Below are 15,842 nucleotides of genomic sequence, written 5' to 3' on the forward strand. Positions count from 1 at the left end.
ATGAATTAGTTAGAAGGCTTGAATTAATTAAGATAAGCCTCTACGATTACAAACCATATTCAGAACTACCTGTACAACAGACACACACACACACATACAGTTAAGTTGAATAAGTTCCCCAATGGGAATGACGATCTATATCACTGAATATTTGCAACACAATTTAAAAGTTTTTCTCTGTAGTAAATATTTATCTTTTAGTAGAAACTAATGGGATCCTTGACTGTTTGTTTCAGATTGGTTAGCAGTGATAGGCCTTACAGCACAACACTGATTCAAAGTCTGCAGTTTGATATAGGCTCAACAACACACCACTGGTTAAAGTTAGCAAGGGATTTAGTTCAAAACATCAACAGTGAGATATAAGCTTTATGACACCCATCTTTAATTCACAAACTGCCATTCTGGCATGCCTGTCTTATTAAGTTCATAAAGTTTAACTCTGTCAAGAAATACAAAATTATTCAGCACCTCAAAAAAATTTAGTACTAAAGGCACCCCAGGAATCTGATACTGACAGATTAAAAAGTGGGAAAAAGTTTTTCACAATAATGCTACTAATATAATGGATTTACATGGAATGTATAAAAATTGCTTGACCCTATACAAGATTTTGTCATCACCTTTCATCAGCAACAGTATATCAATCATCAGAGTTGAATTTAGATTGACCAAACCACATATACATGCTTACAAGTCCAGTCCAACTGCAAAGATCCAGAACTCTACTGCTGTTGCATAATACACCAGCAAATCTGGATCTATGCAGTCTGCTAATATTCCTAGGTAGAAGAAACATTAACTTTGATCTGCTGGAATGAGAACACAATGCATGGAAGCTAGTGGCTATAGACATAACCAAAGTGAGGAGCTAAATAGTCCCTGGAAATGCCCATGCCCAGAAGGCTTTACAAATATAACTACTTTGATCTTAGATTAAACATTATATCCAGTGAGCCAGCTGTCATTTCCTGGTATTTTCTAATAACTCTCTTAATATGCTTGAATTGCCACCATTTTTCTCACACAAGTGCTATTTAGGACACTACAGAGGTCAATATGACTTCCATCATAAATTATAGGGAAGGGACAGCTAACAGGTTGTTCACTAGACAAGAAACACACATAACTATCAAGTCATGTTAGGAACAGTAAATCGTCTCCATTTATCACTTGTTATAAGCTTAGGTTGGTCACCCTTTTTATTCACTTAAATATACACAGGAAATTATGAGCTTGTGAAAACAGCACTTCCATACTGTCAGTTGAAAGACGCTCGAGGGGTCATTTAAGTTGGCAATGGGCAGGTATGTCCTCATGCCCAGATAGTGTACTGTGTAAATATGTATAGGGTTAACAGCATATCAACACAATTCTGGCTACAAAGCGCTGATTCAAAGTTAAGTTCTGCAAATATAAAGTGAATAATTGTGAAAAATATCAGGCTGGCATGTTCTTGATTGAATGCTATTTGTCACTGTTCTGAAAGATTACACTTTCTAAGAATGATATTCCATTTACCCCCCCCCCCCCCGAAATTTTTATAGAATGAAGATTTCATCCTCTCAAGGCACAAGCAAACGTCTGCCTGGTCTTTTTAGAAATAATATTGATTTTCTGTTTGGCTTATACTGATTGATCTTTTAAAATAAAAAGAGTGGTTACTCCCCCACCCTCAGCTTGCAATCATGGCAGTTTTTTTCTACATATAATTGTTTGTGTTTCACTTACATGACTTATATGCTATTACATATTCATTTAACACAGAGGTGCTCCTTTTGATTGATCTCAAGTGGTTTCTAAGCCAGGTCAGGTCTTTGGTTTACAAATGTGTTTCCCCAGAAGTGTGATAAAGTACACCAGATTTAGCAGATAGTCATTCCACATTAAGGAATGTTATACATAGATTTACTGTTATGTATCTTCTCTAAAAAGATATGATGGTTTGTTTTTCTGCTGTGATTAACATGGGGTGGGGATGTCTTGAAAAAAAAATTTGAATAGGTGCAGGAACAGAGGCTTGTCTAAAGTTTTCATCAGTCAAAATATGACTAAAGTTTATATCAGTAAGAGAAATGGGCTCATCATCAAACAGTGGTCTTTTCAAACAAGAAATATGGTAAGCAACAGAGTCAAAGCAGAAGTAGAAGTACCCATTTCAAATTTTAATGACCGTGATAATATTGATTGTTGATGTTCATTCACATTTCAGAGTAAATTGCATGATAAAGCTTCAAAATCAGATTTAAAATTAAAAGACCTGAGATAAACATTTGTTTCTGAAACCTAATGCTTTGCAACATTTCAAGAGATGTTTTCCGACAAATTTCTTAAAAAATGATAAACTGCCATTACATAGGGTTTTTTTTCCCCCTTGCATTATATATCATTGACCAGGATATCAATCTATCAAGAACAAATTTCACAAGCAATATTTACAAAACTTATACCTTAAAATTACATACATTTGTATTTACAAAAAGATCTTACCAGATGCAGTGCACAGTAGTTTGTAAATCCATTACTAAATTGCTCCATTTCCAGTTAATCCAGAAAGACTTTACATAAATGTTTTCATTTTCGTGTAATCCATAGTTTTTGATGTACATCTGCAACCTCAGATGTACAGCTAAAACCAAAATCATGCTGAATCAGGCTGTCAGCATCAGCAGCATTTCTAACACTGGCTCCAGTGTTTTCCCAACAGGTGTATCTGATGTGTACTAACACTGCACAATTCAAAATTGTTTGTCAATATGTATGCCCAAGTTCACTCACTGGGAATGGCTGCTACAGCAAGGTTCAACATAAAAGAGCAAATCAGTTTATCAACATCAGAAGCATGGTATTAAATACTGTCTTCAATGTTTTTCTCAACGGATTTCTCTTGTATTAGTAACACACCTAATTTACACTGATCCAAACAGTTTGGCAATGTGTTACGTATTCATTCCTTGGTAGGTGTGATCAGGCATCTGCTAACTGCACTCTCTCTCTCTCTCTCTCTCTCTCTCTCTCTCTATATATATATATATATGTATACACACACACACACACACACCATTTATGCTTGCTCGTAAGATGAGTCAAACTGCAAACAAAAATCCTGATATGCCATAGCATAATACACCTACATATCAGAGTCTATGCTGTTTGTCTACTGATTACTTCTAACAAACTGTACAGACCCAGATCTGACAGTGCATTATGTAGTGGCAGATTTGGGTCTGTGCAGTTGGACTCATCATACAAGTGAGTACATGTTATACTCACACACACAGATTACATAATGGATGAAGCAAAACATGTTCCTTTGAGTAGAAACAGAAAGTGGGTATGAGAGAGGAAATTAGAATTTAGTTATTTCAGGTATTTCTGTTGTAGCCTAGAGGGGCTGCACCCTTATTATCACTTGCAATGTATAAATTAGGAAGAAAACTAGGGATCACACCACTATTACTGTTTGTATGTAAATGCATGCCAAAGCAATGGACATAAGTAATCTATATATATCAGCACTCAGATTTGTCCAGAGGGAATTGTTTGGTGATTATCTTTTTTATTTTAAAAAAAATGTAATATGGACTGTTTCCTGTAGAAACAAAAAGCATGACAAGCTTGAATAGAAAATAGTTGGTGTCTGCTTTTTACATTTAAGGTCTGTAGAATATGTTCTGGAGGGCTTCCTTTGATGTTAATGTGTAATTATTAGTTTTCAAGGCCTGCAAGGATTAACAGATATGGTTCTCTAATGTACCCAAAGGGCTTGGGGATAAAGGTGACACTAATGATACAAGTATTTTAAAACAAAAACCACTTGGTCTGGTTGAATGGACATTTTGCATTAATTTATTTACATTTAGTATGTATGTATGTATGTATGTATTGTACAAAGTTGAGAGAAGAAAATTAGAGAGAGGAATAGTCTTCAGTCCCTTTTTTAACAACAGGCAGTTTATGTTACACAAATCTTAAAAAAAAGTTGCCATGTATTTTAAAGAATCATTAATAAGGATTATTTGCTAATTGGAAATTCAATACTCTATCTAACATCAAAACATAAATAGTTCAGCTGAACTGTAAGAAAGAAAAAACGTGGGAGGGGGTGTAGAGAGAGAGAGAGAGAGGCATCCATTTTCTTTAGTATTCATGGTGTGTATCAAATCAATTATCTCAATATAATGTACAGTATTAAAACTTGGACAGCAAAAGAATTAGGATTAAACTACTTTCAGAGGAGATATATACTATTCAAAATATTCTAATGTCTCTGCAGTCCTAATTATAATACCATAAACTTGAGGTGTATTCCATGATTACCTGTCTCGGTGAAGCTGTCGTATACTGTGGAGGGGTGGTTCCCAATCTGTGGGCCATGTGGTTATTCCTTGTGAGCCTAAAAGCACAACTATTAGCATGTGGGGGTCTGCACACAATTTTTTGAAGTTAATAAGGGGTCCTCCTACTCGAAAAGGTTGGGAACCACAGCTGTAGAATGTAACATGATTATCCTTCAACCCAGTCTGTGAGAAACATTATACCTCCAATCTTTTTTGTTCATTTAAAAGCACAGTCAAAGGAAAGTGACTGGTTTTTTTTTAATTCAGCCAGTAATAACGTCATCAATTTTGTTTGTGAAAATACCCAGTCAATTTTCTATTCATTTCTTTCCAACAAGTGACTGGTCAAAGACGCTCATAAATCACCTACTATAAACTAGAAATGGAAGTGTATGCAGCTGATTATATATGTTTCAACAAAAGCATTAACAACTCATCCAGGACAGCTTTTTGGATTTCGGAATTCCAACAAAGTGATAATTATGGGTATTGACTACCACTGAAGTAAATTGGGTGATAGAAATAACTGGGTGGTGTAAGTTTCTACCAATTTCTTCTTCTGTTTAACCAAATGTATACTGCATGGTGGACAGAATAGTTACAGGTTAACTTTAACATGCCTACCCATAAACAGTCTGGGGTCCATATGTGTTTATCAAATTTTACAAATTATTTAATCATAAAACTTGAATCAATATGTTAATGCAGAATCAGCTATTAATAATGTACATGAATGGTTTGACAAATGAGTTGCAGTGGCTCACATTAGTGTTGCTGACCTTTGACCAGCAATGTGCCGGTTCAAGTTTGACCAGTCCCAATTGTGGACCATGGTTTGTCCCAGGGCATAGCACTTAACCTCAGTTACCTTAACACTAAATGACTTTAATATATTTGCTGCAGTGGTGTGACAGTTGATCAAGATCATTGATGATCAATCAGAAAAACTAAATGACCTAGCATTTGATTATGATTTTTAGTCATCAATTATAAATGGCCTGATGTTTTTCTTTTTTGAAATATTTTTGCACCATTAATTTGAATGGCTTCCCTGCATCACAATCCAGTGTGTTTCAGATCCATGATAAACAATTTTAGATGTGTACTGTGATTGATCACAGATTACCAGGACTATCCATCCAGAGGTTTTTTAAGATTACCTGGCAACAGTGACAAATTGTGACTTTAAGGATACAAAGAAATGTTCTCAAGTATGCAGAAAATGACCTTTTCCATGTAAAACAGAGAAAATATATCTAACCAGTTAAAGTCGATGATTGGTCAGTTCTGATGTACTCGTCATAAATTTTTTTTTAAAAATGTAAAGATATTCCCAATATTAATTTGCTATGTTTGCAAAACCAAACCAAACCATAAATGGGTTCAACAGCCAATGACAATAAATGTTTGGAATTAAATTTGTGGCTGTCCAAGTTACTAGTTGTGACTGACATAAAAGAATTCATGCGTAGAATCACTTTTCACATTAATAAAAAGTGGCAAATTTATTTATTAAGCATGTATATAATTTTTCATTTCAAGATTCTCTTATGCCCAGATTTTACATTCCAAAATTATCTATGGAACTTCATGTTAACTTTAGCATCCATTGAAGAATGCATTTTCAAGTTTACTTTTATAAGTTACATAACTTTTGCATCAGTTTCTGTATTCAACTGGAACTGGCCATTATTACTAATATAGTAAAAGATAGTCTAAAATCTAGCTTTCCTGTTTTGCCTGCTTAAGCAGAAAACTTGGTAATAGTTATCCTGTTTACAGGCGATATGCCAATTTGCCAAACACTTGCCCATAAGATGTAGGGTAAAAAAAAAAAATGGAGGAAATCACTATCTTGAATGGTCAGGCACTTACCCTTAAATCTGACAGAATTGAACCTGGTACCATAGTGGTACAAAACAATTGTGCTGTCTAAATCCTCCCACAATGTAATCAGCAGGCCAGTAGATCCCTCATCTGGCCTCTCCAGAGGCCTTCAAATGAGGCAGAAATCTGGGAATACATTTTATCTACCCATCTGAGACAAACCATATACAGTTTCTTTGTAACTAGAGATACAGTCTAAGTTGTTTTGACTAGATCAACTAAGGGAGGCACCAGTCTATGGGAGATAATGATTTTAAATATAAAAAAAATCTAAAAATATGTACATACAGATTACCATCTCTCTCGGATGTTTTACTGCAGGTCACTTATTTCTTTGGGCAAGGTCAGGTAACAAATATTGTAAAGACACACAACAGTCTAACCAGTAGCATCAAAGGAAGTTCTAACAAGTACAAAAATTGGAGTTTCATGCAAAATGTTACCCCCCTCTTTGAAAGTGGGGCTGTTTAGGTCTGTTAATTAATCTAATGGAAAACAAAGATAACCTTCAGCTGATTTATTAAATCCTGTCCCAAAGACACACAGTTCATTAAGATCATACATATGGCCATGTCAGGCTGCAGACCCATTACCTAGTATGTTAATTACAGTAATTATTTATATTTAAATGCTGGCATCATTTCATAACTTTACAATAAGGATGCAAAGAAAAAAAAAACGGAACACGATAGCAACTATATATATATATATATATATATATATATATATTACACACACACATACACAATCACACTTACTTCCCTACTTATTAAAAGAAAGTGTTTGATAATAATAATACTAAAGCACCCAATATAAAGGAATACTTTACTGCTTAAGACCATGATGCTTGAGGTAGGTAAAGTTAATTGGAATAATAATAATAATAATAAAAGCCAATCCCATCCAACAACAATTCCATATATCGTATTCTGAAAATTAAAATTTGAACGCCGTCAAAGTTTAAATTAATTATTCATGAGCTAAAGGTTTACTCCAATTACAGTCAAATCTACATACAGTATATAAATTACTTGTGGGGGGGGGTTACCTTGTAAGGCGATCTTAATACACAGGTCATCTTTATATGCAAGAATGCAATTTAATTGATTGGTATATGATTGCAAATTTATATACAGGAAAGCTTTGAAATGCTTGGTGGTAAGAATGCAGCCCATGTAACTTGTCCTTTATATACGGTATATAGGGGCTACTTGCTTTTGTGTCCAACTGCAAAATAAACAGACCCAGATCTACCATCGCATAATGCATCAATATGTATGTGTCTGTGTATTTAGTAGGTCATTATGGCTGGTTTACTGTACTTTGTCTTGTGTGAATTTATATACTGCAAATAGGACCACAAACACTCAATATGTGCCACATAATTAAACTCGCAAATAAACATCCAGTTTTATGTTATCCACCCACCCCTCATATTAAAATAAAATTAAAATCTAGTCTTTCTGTAAGCTATTACTTTTACCATCATAAATTGCGAAAGGTGGGCTATGGTTTCCGATATTCATTACAACAAGAATGAATTCAATATAACTACAACTGGTCCAAGACGTTTTAAATCTTGACTGCACTCCTAATTAGTGTAGCATTTTGTGATCGATAAACTTTTTTCCGCTATCAGTATGGGAGGTTCAAACCACTTCAGATGAAATGTATACTTCGGGTATTTTCCATTTCTTTATGTAAACGTTAACTTTAGTTTGGTCGGGAGAGGTACTAAGTTATCTTGTATAATGATTCATTCTTTCAAATATTGTTTAATTCCTCTGTGTGATCTTTACTTACCCAGATTTGTTACGTTTGAACATCCTTTAGTCCTTAATGCTATCTCGATGTGCACAACAAATACTATAATCACATTTCATTAGTCCTATGCTTACCAACAGCCTGTTCTCGTCTGTATGATGTATTGACTGATCCCCATTTGTCATCTGTGTGGACAGAACTATGTAGCCGTATACGCCCATGTACTGATCTAGCCAAACTGGTGATTGGTAGATGCATATTAGAACCACAAGCAGAACAACTTCAATACACTGAGTTAATTTTACCACTAATTATGCAAAAGCTTTTTTATTATATTTGTTTTGTTTTTTTAAATCGAGGAAAAAGTGCTAACCACTGTGCGCGTGCACGCGTGATGTGAGTTTAATTAATATAAACGTCATCTGAGTTTTGGGAATATAAATTTGGGCAATCAGTTAGTTTCATGTTTGTAAGATCTTCCTCGACGACCTGATATGGAGAGTTTCCGCTCTTTTTTTTTTTGGCACGAACTAAACGTATACATTCCACTTGATTTTTTTAAATATGTTCTTTGTCATTTCATGCATTAATCGTTACCAATCAGGTCAATTGTTAGGGTCACTCAAATTAAAAGTGTTGAACTAGTTCTTTGCATGCGTAAAAATAACAGACACTACGCGAAGAAATAATGCAATTCATAGTACCTTCTGTATTATGTCTTATGGTACCTGCGGCATTGGGCAGCACCTGCATGTGTGTTAAAAAGTTTCAGTTATGTTTAAACTTTAAAACAAAAGAGACTGGGAGTGATCAAGTTACATTTTCAATTTTATTATCCCAGCTTACTAAATATGCTCAGTGTTAAGGGGGGAGGGGGCGGTTGACCAGATAGCAGAGTTTGAAATCGGTTACCACTAATACCCCAACCATGGTAATCAATATACTGGCGATAGAAGTCAATATATGATCCGATATATAAAGGAGTAAGGCAAGTAGAAATGTAACTTTTGGTTAATATATACGGTATAATAATGAGGTAGGAAAGTAACTAGTTGCGGAGGGTAGTGTGTCCAAAGCAGATGCAAGTCTATGTGGACATGTGCTGTAAAGTAGTGAGGTAACTTGTGATGCAGATTCCATGCGAATATGTAGAGTTTTGAGGTAAAGAAATTAAGCAAATAGTTCGAGGGGTGTATATATATATATATATATATATATATATATATATATATATATATATATGATCGAAGAAAGTTTTAGGGTTTGGTTTTAAGTGGATATATACGGTTGAGGATTGAAGTAAGAATAAGTAGATCATTGAAAGAAGTCTGTCTCTGATCTGGCAGACCATAACACATCATAAAACATCAGAAGACTCCAGTATGGACACAAATGACATAAATACTAAGTGTACTAGTCAATCATCAAAAACCTGAATGGCAGACACAAACCACTACACTTAACCAAATTACAAATGACTGTCTAACATGCATTAGAGAATGTAAAAATGTGTATACTCTTATTAATTTGGAGCCAGACTTATTAAACATCAGCCAATTGATACATTTATTTGATGTGTTTGGCGAAAAAAAAAAAAACTATAAAACAGCCACTCAGACAAGAAAACAAGCCGACATAAATAGATGCTACTTCAGCGTCGTTGGTATGCTAAATTGTTTTCATAAATCATTGCTTATAATCAAACTTGCAGGCGAAAACTTACCTCAAAGAGGACTTTTTTTTTAAAAGTACGGCTGTCTCCGATTTGAAGCAAGTTTGGTAATGTTGCGGAAAGAAATATTTCGCAAAAACGCTATCACACCCAAGACACTAAAACATTAAACGGCTTATTTATCGCAGACGGTTTTCTTGCCTAAGCGGTTGTGATTTCTTCACGCACCAGGGCTAGTTGTTGAGATTGGTCGAGGCATAAAGACACTGTCAAAAACACCAAAGTATCCTGTATAATGTATAATGACGAGATTGATATCTCGACTTGATATTTCGTTCTATAATTCATAGACTCATAGCACTGGTGCATTACATCTTTTGCCTCAAAAAGAGATTTATCTTTAAAACAAAAAAGTATAGAGAAAATACACATCTTGCAATGGAAATATATTTTTCATACTGATTGATGCTACAATTCACCCGTGGACAAATACACGTGCAGAAAACACAGACACATCTCATGCATGTCTTTCTTGTTGTTGTTGGCCAGTATTAATGGTGGAAGAAGAACCCGGGAAAACCCCGGAAAGAACCACCGACCCACGAGAAGCTACTGGCAAGCTTTCTCACATACCCACATTGGCTGAATCTGAGACTCGAACCCACGCAGACAGAGGTGAGAAGGCAGTGATCCGTAACTGAGAGCGCTTTAGACCACTCGGCTACTCCATGCATGTCTTTGCTATCATGGAATATCCTTGTTAAACGTGTTATACTTGTTCCACGGCTAAAATTGATCAATTTTAAACATGGATTCAAAGTCTTCTTTCAAGTCTAAAACAGTGGTCTCAAACACGCGGCCCGCGGTCTGCATGCTGCCTGCCAAACCGTATTATGTGGCCTGCAATATGACTGGCGTCAAAACTGACTTGAGGTAACAAAGGTAGTCCGGCCCTTGGGCCATCGAAAATGCCCTCATGCGGCCCTCTGGATGGTTTGAGTTTGAGAATCTTGGTCTAAAATATAAACTATATATACCTTACAGAAACAACAGATTTTTCGTTTTTGTTGGAGAAAAAGGAGACTCTTTGAAATTGGTTATAATAGTCAAAACTACGGATGTTAGCGTTATTTGTTTGAAACAGACGCATACGATTGCTAATAATACTGTTTATTTTATGCTACCCGTGAAGTAGTGGATTTTCCAACAGAAATAAATTTGATAATTAATTAAATTAAATAATTGCAAATATTTTCCCCACTGCGTTCAATTACCAATAACATTATTATCAAGAAGTATCCGTATGAGATCCAATAACATGCTTGTTACTTTTTGTTTGTTTTGTGTTTGTTCTTCCTTTAGTGTTTTATATGCTATTTTGCCTTAAAAAAGGAAAAGGAAACATGTTACTACAGATGTTTTATGTGTGTGTATAATAAACAGGACAAAACAAAACATAACACCAAACAGCTTATATTTTCGCGTGGGATATCGTTTACTTCAGTCTGTTGTACATACTGCTTACCAGTACGCTTGAGTATATAATAAAAACATTTTTAAAAATTTCTTGTTCCGAGTGAATAACGGATATATTTCATCTAGTGGGTGAAAAACTCGTGCATTTTGGCACACTCCAGGAAACTGATCACAATCAGTTGAAAATAGAACCTGTCTTGCAGACGGAACTGTCAACAAAATTTAATAGCCCATGGTTTAACGATGAGGGAAGCTTGGCATTCACAAGTTATCATTATTGGCAGTCGTTAGGTCGCTGGTTAGTTATTACTGACGACTAGTCGTTTGTCATGACATAGTGATTACAAGTCAGTGAAGAATATGACTTAGTAGCCAGGTTAGGAACATTCATTCCCAAAAACTTTTGGACAGATGAATCTGTCTGGTCAAGATAACTTTAAAGGTCATGATGATGATGAGGAGGAGGAGGAGGCTTTAGTAGTATAATTTATATACAAGTAGTTAGATGCCATAACACTGTGATTAATGCTAATCAAAGATTATGAGATGCTGACGACAATAACAGTGATAATTTCACTCAAAATGTATGTCGATGTTCATGTAGACATATTTACTCATCGCAGAAGTTTATCTTTTAGTTTGGTTTTAAAAGAATACTTTTTTAGCAAGTGTCCCCTCCCGCCTTTAATATTACCTACCTGTATAATGTCCAGCTGTGACCATCTATCTCACTATGGCATGCTTTACAATACCAGTCACTTTAACAAAAATACAGTGATAGAAAAACTTGAACTGCTCATACCTAAATATTTACCCACCTGATTCAAACCAACTGCAATGCATTATTCTCAAAAAAACTTTGCATGATGTGTATTTAAACAGAGAGTAATGTCAAACCTAGATCACTTTGCCTCTCGGCTATTGTTTTCTTATCATGATAAGCATGTTGAGAGTCGCCCTACTAACTGCGGCCTAAGGCAGTAGATGTAAATTTACTACCATTTCTACCGTCTATCCTCGCATATATGTCATGTTTAACTATAAACTGCACGAACCGATATATACCGTCGCGTCACGCGCTAGCAGATCTGGGTATATACATATTGATAGGAGTAATCAGCAGGACAGGCAGCATAGACCCTGGTCAGCAGGCACATTTCGCGACTGCAGATCAGGATCTGTGTTTGCAGTTGGAATACGTACACTATTTTGCTTTCACATTGCTGCCTTGATGAAATGTTGAGTAAATCTTCATATTTTTATATACAAAATTGTAATATTGAGGACCTTGAATTGAATATTCAAACGTACCGCTATTGAGGTCACTGGTGTTCACAAGTGTGAGGTCCTCGTGTACGGGTTGATACAGTATCTGGACTTGGTTGACCTCGGATCCTATCCAAAGAGAGAGGAAACGTAACGATTTCGCTTTCAGTATTTTCAGTAGAGTTCTAAAGTATCGGTGAAGGAAAATTAGTATACTCTAACGTAAAAGGGCACAGAGAATGAGTTATATAATTGTTCGTGTGTGTTTGAATTCATTTTCGGCGGAGTTATCAGATCACACGAATAATTGTTTTGGGAGTGTTCTTTGAAATTAATATCCGTTTTCTGATTCTATTTGTTTTGTAAATCAGCATAAGAAAAAGAAAAAGAAAAGTGTGGAATATACTTATACATTTAAAACCTGGTCATATTATTTTTTTAAAAAAATGCATCATTTACACAAAGAATTCAACATCTTTATCACTGTTCGCTTGTGATAGTTCAGTACATGCTGACTGTTAAGACCTTGCACCCACATCATAAAACTTAACCCTAAATTTTTTATACGAAAAAGCTTCGTTTCCCAACCAAAAACTATCATATCTCACATAAATCCCGTTTAAGTAATCTACAGTGTTCCCCTCGTGTGTATGATATGATATATACATGTATATAAAAACAGCTAATACTTTAGTAGTATGCATACACTTCTAAAAGATCTTGCCGAGGAATGGGGGTAGAGGTCTTTGCCCATGGTAAAACCGAAGCAGCCTGCCCGGGATGGCTTGGGAGTTATCGAATCACCGACCTTTGGACTACAAATCTGGAATTCTAATAAATGAGCTATGGTGGCTACCGGTCCTAAACGCAAAAGCGTGTGGTTTTATTTTATTTTTTAAAAATTTTTTTTGAACACCATAAATTTCAACATTTATAGGCGAATTAAGGTTTGTGTTTTAGGGTGGTCCATGCTGACGTGTCACTGCCTCGGAGCAGGATTCTTCTCTGGTATTTGGAGCAAAAAAGTATAAACGTCTTTTGTAGCACTTTGCAGAAATACATTTTTGTTTAAATGGGTAAATTAGTGAAAGACATTAAAACTAAGGCAAACTTTTATTAGAAATTGAGGAACAAAATTAAAAGAAAACTCAGCTGACGCGTTTCAATTATATTTACCTCCTAAATAAAGAAAACAAAAATATTAATAGTCCTGTCTTGTAGAGAGAAAAAAAAAACATAATTTATAAATAATTTTGCTGAAGAAAAATATTATCAAAAAGTCAATAGAGAAGTATTCCGGTTGGAAAGAAAATCCCAGACCCCCCCCCCTCGTCTCTCCTCTTAAGTTTAAATGACAAGTCCCTATACATGGCATTGTAATTTATCCAGTCTGGAATCTAATTCCAGAGAAACATTTTTTTATGTCTAGGTTTATAGAACATTTGCATGCATTTGTAATTTTTTCAGTACTTTCAAGATGATGAACAGGATTATTGTAAAGTCACATGAATTAAATATTTTCTTTGTTATCCCCACTGAAGGTGTGGAAAGGTGTTTATGGTGGTGGGTAGAATATAGCGATAGTGATGCCAGTCTATTTGTAGGCAGGGTAGATTCCACAATATACATTAATCCCACCTGACCCGAAACCTCATTTGCGGATTGCCCATGGATAGAGGCAGAAGCCTATCGATGGTCACTGGAGCTGAAATTCGATTTCCTTTTTGTACATTAAGTAAAATTTCCCAGAACTGCTTTTCATCAGACTATTTGTTAACACAACAATTGGACAAGTCCAGCTTCCTTTCAGTCTGTATCCATGAGGTGAATGGTCATGGTCACTGTAGCTTGTGATGTAATTCTGAAGGTTTTTGCAAAAGACATAGAGTCTTTGGATCTTCAAGCCAAATTCTTGGGAAATCCTCACCTGGGCAGACATTTGTGGATTTGTCCATTGAATGCCATTTTTCAGAATAGTACATGGCGGCCAGTATATTTTGAAGAGGAAGAGCTTGAGAAATCTCCAGGAAGCTACTGACAAGCTTTCTCACATACCAACATTGGCCGAGCCAAGACTCGAACCCAGTTGGACCTAGGCAAGATTGCAGTGATCTGTAAAGGCAAGCACCTTAGACTGCCTGGCTACCCAAGGTCCCATAATGGACAGAGACACCATCCTATTGATTTCAAAGCCCACAGGTCAGAAAGTCAAGGTCGTACTAACTCAAACAGAATTTTTGGTTCAGCAAGATTCCTGCACCCAACACATGGAAGATGATTTGGTGCCATGTCAGAAGAAGTAGAGTGCCTTGTCCAGATGCACAACATGACAGCTGGCTTGTATGGACAAGATAAGAACCTGCAATAAAATTATTTTGAGTGTGGCAATCTAACCACATAGCCAAGGTACAGCTCCCTTTTTATTTTGAAGGCTTTCTTGTCATAGAGCGACAAAAAAACAATTTTCCTCCCTTCTGTATGCTAAACCAAAGGTATGTATAGATGTATAATAAAAATTGCATTCCGTCTTGATTTTCTCCCATGACAGGTGACTCCTTTATTAAGGTAGGCTCACTGTGTGTGATTAAGCCAAGTACAAAGACCCCCTCCCATATATTAGCACACTCCAAGGATATTTTTTTGTTGCCCCTCCCTAGAGGCATGAAAAGTTCATGTCTGGTCAGACAGTTGGAGCCAGAGAGATAAGGCACAACAAGCCAGTGTTACTGGGCTGACTCCAGTAGGTTGTAGTAAAGAGCCCAACTAGCCAGCATGTCTACACATATTACTATTAAACAAAGACTTGCTGATACTTAACCTCCCAATAAGTCTTTTAAGAGGAGAACTTAAACAATCATCCCAGTGTATTAGTTGTATTCTGTATGTACTCACTTATAGGTCGAGTCAAACTGTAAACAACAAAGATCTTGATCTGCCATAGCATAATGCACATACAGATCAGGGTCTGTGTTGTTTGTTCTACTGATACTACTCATAACAAATTGCATTGGCACAGATCTGCCAGCACCGGCAGATCTGGGTTTGTACAGTTAGCAGTTGGATTCAGCTTATAAGTGATTAAATACAGTACCAGGCTGACCTTAAAGGCTGCAAAACTTCAAAATGTTGCTTAAATGTACAGTGGAGGTAACACACACACACACACACACGTTATTTTCAAAATCAATCTTGATCTGCTGCCTAATTCATTGTTATCTTGTCATCCACATTAATCAGTTTCAACTTGCCCTTTATTAAAGCATCTATCATGATAAATAGGTAGTAATAATTAGAATAGAAGCTTCAATGGAGAATTTAGTTATCAATAAGTCCTAAGAATAGCTTTGTGATTTTCATTCCGAATTTCTGAACACACCTAATGTATTTTTTTAAAATTTGTTATTTTCTGTACTCCAGTAATGGAGGAGAAAACTACA

General features: G+C 35.7%; 2 protein-coding genes across 9 annotated transcripts in view; one reads left to right on the forward strand and one right to left on the reverse strand.

Annotated features, from left to right (window-relative positions):
• Positions 1–15,842, forward strand: part of LOC149802990 (uncharacterized) — a 316,457-nt gene that overhangs the window by 212,173 nt on the left and 88,442 nt on the right. The window lies entirely within an intron of this gene.
• Positions 1–15,842, reverse strand: part of LOC149802991 (BTB/POZ domain-containing protein 17-like) — a 63,142-nt gene that overhangs the window by 6,463 nt on the left and 40,837 nt on the right. Inside the window, exon 1 of one of the 7 annotated variants that reach the window (XM_089952530.1) lies at positions 8,031–8,162. The exons of 3 other annotated variants lie outside the window; for them this stretch is intronic. The gene's annotated coding sequence lies outside the window, so the exon portion shown is untranslated. Of the gene's footprint in view, positions 1–69; positions 166–2,490; positions 2,829–4,320; positions 4,345–8,030; positions 8,163–15,842 lie in introns of those variants that run through there. 3 more of the 7 variants (XM_089952533.1, XM_089952527.1, XM_089952532.1) reach the window with 3 other exon arrangements.

The sequence above is a fragment of the Sinohyriopsis cumingii genome, chromosome 3 (assembly GCF_028554795.1).
Source record: "Sinohyriopsis cumingii isolate HCF-2022 chromosome 3, ASM2855479v2, whole genome shotgun sequence".
Taxonomy (NCBI): domain Eukaryota; kingdom Metazoa; phylum Mollusca; class Bivalvia; order Unionida; family Unionidae; genus Sinohyriopsis; species Sinohyriopsis cumingii.